This window comes from Arachis ipaensis, chromosome B05 (assembly GCF_000816755.2).
Source record: "Arachis ipaensis cultivar K30076 chromosome B05, Araip1.1, whole genome shotgun sequence".
NCBI lineage: Eukaryota > Viridiplantae > Streptophyta > Magnoliopsida > Fabales > Fabaceae > Arachis > Arachis ipaensis.
The window spans coordinates 62,278,392-62,285,759 of NC_029789.2; positions in this window are offsets into that span (position 1 = coordinate 62,278,392).

Sequence of the window (7,368 nt, forward strand, 5' to 3'; positions counted from 1 at the left end):
TTGGATGATGCTCTTTGAGCATATAGGATGGCCTTGAAGACACCAATTGGGATGTCTCCATATCAACTGGTGTATGGAAAGGTGTGTCATCTACCAGTGAAGCTTGAACACAAAGCATTCTGGGCTCTCAAACTACTGAACCTTGACAAAAATGCTGCTGGTGAAAGAAAGATCCTGCAACTACAAGAATTGGAAGAGTTCAGATCCCAAGCCTATGAAAATGCCAAAATTTATAAGGAAAGGGAAAAGAAAAAGCATGACCTCAATTTGGCACCAAGGAACTTTGAAGAATGACAGAGAGTGCCCCTTTACAACTCCAGGCTAAAGCTGTTTCCTAGAAAGCTAAAGTCAAGGTGGTCAGGACCCTTTCTTATCACCAAGGTCTCACCTTATGGACACATAGAGATCATGAAAGAAAGCTCACAGTGAACCTTTACTGTGAATGGACAACGGCTCAAACACTATCTGGAAAATATGGGGAAAAGCCCCAAGATGAAGTACAAGCTCAACTAATGAAATAACCATCAAGCTAGTGACGTTAAAAGAGCGCTTGTTGGGAGGCAACCCAACCAGAGGTAAACCTTCTCTGTGATTCTTTTCTTGGTTTAATAAAGGGTCAAGTAACCTTCTATGCATTGCAAGGAATCAAGTTTGGTGTTTCACACCAAAAGTGATAATCTCATAAGTCAATAATTCAAGGATGGATGTGTGATACTAAGTTTGGTGTTCCACCATGAAGTTCACATGAACACACTGTAATCCTTCAATTATCATAAGATATCACCAATTCTAAGCAATCACAGAAGAAATTTGACTCTCGAATCTAGTCTAATATATGTTTTCAAAAAGATTAATGGCACATGATGACACTCTACATACAACTCATTGCACAAGGAAGTAAGCAAAGAACTAAGTTTGGTGTTTACACACCAGAGTAAGTTTAGAGGCTTACAAGTACACACGAATGCTAACCATAAAAGTGCTTAAAAAGCAAGCAACTTTCACTACTCTTGTAGGAAAAGCAGTAAAACCCTTAGATAGAATATGCATAATCTCCCTTGATGGAAAAAGAAAGACACAATAGCTAAAGGATGTGGTGACAAGGAAGAAACAAGAAGCTATCAAGAGGTCGTACTGCTCCCTAACTGTTCTTAAGATGGCAATTGAAAGTGTGCTTATTTTGGTGTAATCAATGTTCCTTCAATCTTTCAGTCATTTGAATTCTGTTTGTTTGTTTCGTTAATTTTCATTAAAGTGTGCTAGTCTAAGTGCTTGTTTCATTTTCATCTTGCTTAAATGTATGCTTTGTCGCCTTTTGATTGAATAAAAGAGTAATAGTCCAAGTTGGTAGAAAAAACAATAAGGTTAAGTGGTGGTACATGTTTGATTATTTAGCAAGTTTACTAATAAAGATGAAAGGTAGAATGTCCCTTTTAAGCATAAACTTAGTTGCTGTATGTGAAACCTTAGTGAATAAATATCCTTGGAAGAAAGAAAGAACAAGAAAGAAGGAAAGAAAAGCCAATGTTGGTGGCAAAGTTGGGCCACCAACGGCCAGCACCAATGTTGGCAACAAAAAGAAAAGAAACAAAGATTAAGTTGGGCACCAATAGCTTGAACCTTAAGACACATGCCTGTGGTGTTTTTGTACTAGGATCTGCTTGGATGATTAGTTTCTAAGGAGTGTTTTAACACTTGGTAACTTGGGTTAACTAACCCAGGATTATCAACCAAAAGTCCACTATCAAGAGCAACCTAGTTACAAGGCATTTAGTGACCCAAAGAGGTGCTGGGCATCAATGTCTTTAGCATGAATTGTGAGCCAAGTGTCTGTGGTATGTATGTGTTGAGGAGAGGCTTGTGTTAGTAGGTCTGAGGGGTGCTTCATCATCCAACACCTTGAGCCATCTGGGTCGGGAGTGTTAACTGAAAACTTACCTAAAAAGCTGCCTCAACACAGAACACTAAGCTGCAAATAAAGAATAAGTTTCTAAGAAAAGTAAAAGAAAAAAATCAAACACCAAGGATCAATGAATAACAAGGTTCCATAGCAGCACCTTGGTTAGCACTTAAAGGGACATCTCAAACCTGGAGACCAATAAGAGTTGAGCTTCAAATATATCCTACATGAAACCCCATGAACCAAAATTGATTGCTTTCCAATAAGGACCTATATATCTCTCTGTTTTCATTCATTTTTCTCATGTTTTACTGCTTGCTTGGGAACAAGCAAGATTTAAGTTTGGTGTTGTGATGCTTGATGAGTGAGAAAATTGTCGTGTCGGTCTAGAATTTCTCTTAAAGAAATAAGAACTTTGTTGTAAGCATAGCTCCAAACCAACAAACAATTCTCACATCAAAAATTTAATTTTCACAAGTACAAACCACAAATAAGAATTAACCGAAGTATTTAAACTCCGGGTCGTCTCATAAGGAATTGAAATGAAGTGATCAATTATTGGCTATGAAGATGCAATGGGGGTTTGATTTGTAGTTTTGGCAAGAAAATAAATGGCAAGAAAAGTAATTGAACAATTAACTAACAAAAGAAAGGAAAAGAACTCTCTTGGCTAGACATAGGTAATTGAGATCACTATCCTTGTCTACAAACCAAATATTGATAAATTTGAGAGAGATTAACCTAACTTTACCCTAATTTCTATCCTAAATCTAGAGAGAGGAGAGAACTTCTCTCTCTAGAATTCTACCCTAAAACATGATGAAAACTCAATTATGACTACTTGGTTCCTTTCCCCCTCAATCCTTGGGTTCAATAGCATCAGAAATGAGTAGGATTGGGCCCAAAATGCTTCAGAAATCGCTGGCCACGAGTTGCTAAAATGGACCCACGCTGATCCTGCGACGTGTGCATAACATGAAGAGCATGTTGCATCAAGCTTAATCAACAATTGTCTCAAGCAAGATTAGTGATAAGCATGAAAGTATTTGGCCGCATCCTAACTCAATGATAATGAGGTACAAAAACAAAGAATAATGAATTAGGAAGACTAAAGCACTAATCTTGTGTGTGGAACAAATATGACCATTAATGCTAAACAAGTCACGAAGCACCCAAACAATGCAAGAAATTCTCAACAATTGAGTAAGAGAATTCAACACCATTATTAAAATAAGAAACTTAGAAAATAAAATAAGAACAAGCTATGAAAACAAAATTAAAATTCAATGAATGAAAATAAGCAAATGCAATAAAAGAAAATGGAAGAAGAGAAAAAAGAAGAAAAAATTTTTTTAATATTTTTTATTTATATATTATTATTATTATTATTATTTAAAAAAAATTAAGAGAGGGAAAAGAAGAAAGTAAGAAAGGAAGAAGAGAGAAAAAGAAAGGTAGAAAGAAAGAAGTAGGAGAGAAAAAAGAAAAAGAAAGAAAGGAGATAGAAGAAAAACAGGGTGCAATCCACGCATAAGCGTCATGCGTGCTTATGCATGGATGCAGCAGGGAAAATCCACGCGTAAGCGTCATGCGTGCTTACGCGTGGGTTGTGCTTTTCGCACAGTGCTCGCGCAATGTTCGCGCAACTCTCGGGTAAATGTACCAGGAGTTGCGAAAGTGCAATCCACGCGTAAGCATCATGTGTGCTTAAGTGTGGATTGAATTTCTTTTTTTTACAGAAACATGGCACTCTTCTATCTACAAGCATTCTAAAACAATCAAAATTAAAATTTAACAACAAATCTTTTTAGTTTTTGAAAAATTTTCAAATAAAAAACAAACAAAACTTACACCTCAAGCAAAATATAACTTAACAACAACTACTCTAATCAAAATATGAATTTAACAAACAACCTATCAATAAAAGCAAAATGTATAAGAGTATAGAAAATAAGAAAAACTACCTACAATGGAAACTCAATTCATTCATTTATTATATCTACAAAAGAATGGAAAAAGTTTACCATGGTGGGGTGTCTCCCACCTAGCACTTTTATTTTAAGTCCTTAAGTTGGACATTTGGTGGAATCCTTGCTATGGTGGCTTATGCTTGAATTCATCCTGGAATCTCCACCAATATTTGCATCTCCAATGTCCAGGGGATCCCAAATTAGGCGCATAAAGCCTTCAAGTAAGCGTAGGTAAATGGCAAGGCCCCAAGAGTATTAGTTGTTGAAATGAATTCCGGGGTCCCAAATCTTGTTCTTGCACCCATCTTCTTGTTGACTACCATAGTTAAGTTCAGGTGACAAGGCTTGTGAATTCTCAATTAAGCATCCAAACATTCTCCTACACCTATGCAATTTGGTTCTACACCAATCATTGCTATTTAACTTTGAGCATGCAACCATCATGAACTTAGAGTGATGCTTCTAACCACTACACAACTCTCTCTTACTCTTAACTCCACAAAGAGCTCTAAGTTGACCATCATTTTCAATCAAACCATATTCAAGTGAGAAGGTAAAGCTTATGGATAAGAATCTTACCCACCTGAATGTTGTGTAGGATGGTGACTTAGGGAGGGGGACCTCCCCACACTTAGCCAATGTGAGATCCATTCCCTTGTGCTTTTCCTTTGCATCTTCCGCCTCTTTGCAAGCTTCTTCAATTTCAATTCCTTGCTCACCAAATTCTTCTATACACCCTTCATTGCTCAAACCATGTGTTGGAGGTTGTGCACGGTCCTCCTTGTCATCAATTTCATAACACAATGAGGGAGGAAAAGACACATTGGTTGGTGTGGACGCATCTTCGACGATAGAGCTTGCTTCTTGCTCAACCTCTTCCTCTTGGTTGCTTCCTTCCAATTCAATCTCTTCTTTATTGCTTACCAAGGGTATGGGAGGTGAGGTATCTTCTTCCTTACCCTCTATGTCAAGCCCAATTGGAGAGGATTCAATTGTAGATAGGAACTCCTTAATGATTGAATCCATCTCTTAATCAACCTCTTCAAGATCTTCAACCGTGGTATGTGTTGGAGGTTTTACACCCTCCTTAACATCAATATTGAGCTTCTTGAAAGAGGGCTCTATAACTATACGCTCCCATGGGCTTCTAACATCTCCTAGGTCTTCAACCACTCCTTCCGGCTCAATTGTCTTAACTTCCTCCCCTTGTGACAATTCTTGCTTCAACCCCTCTTCTTCACCTTGAAGTTCTAAACTCACTCCCTCACTAAGCTCCTTGGTTGCTTCTCCACATTTAACAATGGAAGTGCCTTGATCGAACAAGCTTAGGTAGGATGAGTACAAGTTGCTAACGGCTTCCACCACGATAGCAATCTTGGCTTCTATCTCTTTGAACTTCTTTTGCGTCTCTTCTTGCCTTTGGAGGTAAGAGCTCATATATCCTTAGAGAGAATCATTCATTGGAGGTGGTGGGGGAAGAGAGGGTTCATTGTTTGGGAGGGAGGATTCATAATTGGAAGTTGGTTCATCTTGATAAGGGTATGGAGGTGGTGTATATTGAGGTGGTTCTTGAGAGTAATTGTGTTGGAATGGTGGTGGTTGCATGTATGGTTTATATAGCTCATAAGGTGGTTGGTGTGGTGAATAAGGATTAGGGTCATATGGAGGTGGTTGGTGGTAGGGAGCTTGTGAGTATGATGGTTCAAAATTATATTGAGGAGGTGGTTCATATGCATATGGTGGTGGTTGTTGACAATCACAATAAGGGTCACCACATCCATTAGATTGATATGCATTAGGATTGGAATTATACCTATAAGAAACCGGAGGTTGTGGTTGCCAAGAAGGTTGATCAATCCCTTGAGGCTCCTCCCATCTTTGATTGTTCCATCCTTGATGCATGTTACCATTGTAGTTCCCATTTTCTGCAACATAATTTAAGCCAAACTCATAGCCAAAGTGAGGATGAGAATTCATAATAGCAAATAAAAATAAAAGCTACAAAAATAAGCAACAAGTTCTAAGCCTAACAAAAACTAACAAACAAACAAAAGGCAAACATATTTAGATATTCACAATAGCCAATAATATAACACCATTACAATTCCCCGGCAACGGTGCCATTTTGATGAGTGAGAAAATTGCCGTGTCGGTCTATAATTTCTCTTATAGAAATAAGAACTTCGTTGTAAGCATAGTTCCAAACCAACAAACAATTTTCACATAAAAAATTTGAGTTGTCACAAGTACAAATCCCAAATAAGAATTAACCGAAGTATTTAAACTCCGGGTCGTCTCACAAGGAATTGTAATGAAGTGATCAATTATTGGCTATGAAGATGCAAGGGGGGTTTGATTTGTAGTTTTGGCAAGAAAAGTAATTGAACAATTAACTAACAAAAGAAAGGAAAAGAACTCTCTTGGCTAGACATAGGTAATTGAGATCAGTATCCTTGTCTACAAACCAAATATTGATAATTATGAGGAACCAAGCTCATTAAGTCTACTTCCAAAAGCCTTAAGTATGTTTAATGTCTACTCCTAGGCTTGAAGTACGTCAAATGGCTTGATCAACATCAATCCATAAGTCCTAACCTATCTACTAATTAGATTAGTAGTGGGTTAGTGTTAATGGGTATCAAATTGATCACCATGGGTTCTCAAATCACCAATCGAATGAGACCCAATAACTCAAGGTCACTCAATTCCCTTAGCCTAGGCCAAGAGTCAAGAAAACTACTCAAAAACTAGTGAAAACATTTCATCAAATACCTAGTCTGCAAGAAAAGTAAACATCACAAAATGCAATAATTAATGAAACCCATAACTAACATAAGCAAGAAATCAACAATAACAATCAAGATCAACATAAAAGAAACATGGGAACATAAAATTGCGTTAAAAGGAAATCAAGATCCAACAATGGTTCATCAACACAAAAGAGAGCAAAATAAGAAATTAACAAGAGAAACTAAGAAGATTAAGACAATAGAACACTAAAATATAAAGAGAATTGAAATCAAAACAATAATTGAAAGATAAATTTGAGAGAGATTAACCTAACTTTACCCTAATTTCTATCCTAAATCTAGAGAGAGGAGAGAGCTTTTCTCTCTAGAATTCTACCCTAAAACATGATGAAAACTCAGTTATGACTACTTGGTTCCTTCCCCCCTTAATCCTTGGGTTCAATAGCATTAGAAATGAGTTGGATTGGGCCTAAAATGCTTCAGAAATCACTGGCCACGAGTTGCTAAAATGGACCCACGCTAATCCTGCGACGCGTGTGTGTGATGCACGCGTACGCGTCCCTAAACGCCAGGCAACTATGGCAAATTGATAAACCACTATTTTATGGTTTATCTTGTGCTAATTTGAATGGTTTTTATCAAGTCCTTGCACACTTATTCATAAAATTTGCATGATTTTACAATCCCTTCCTAATTTTGTTCTATGGTTGAAAACTTGCTTCCTAAGCCTTTAAATTGTGTATTTTGA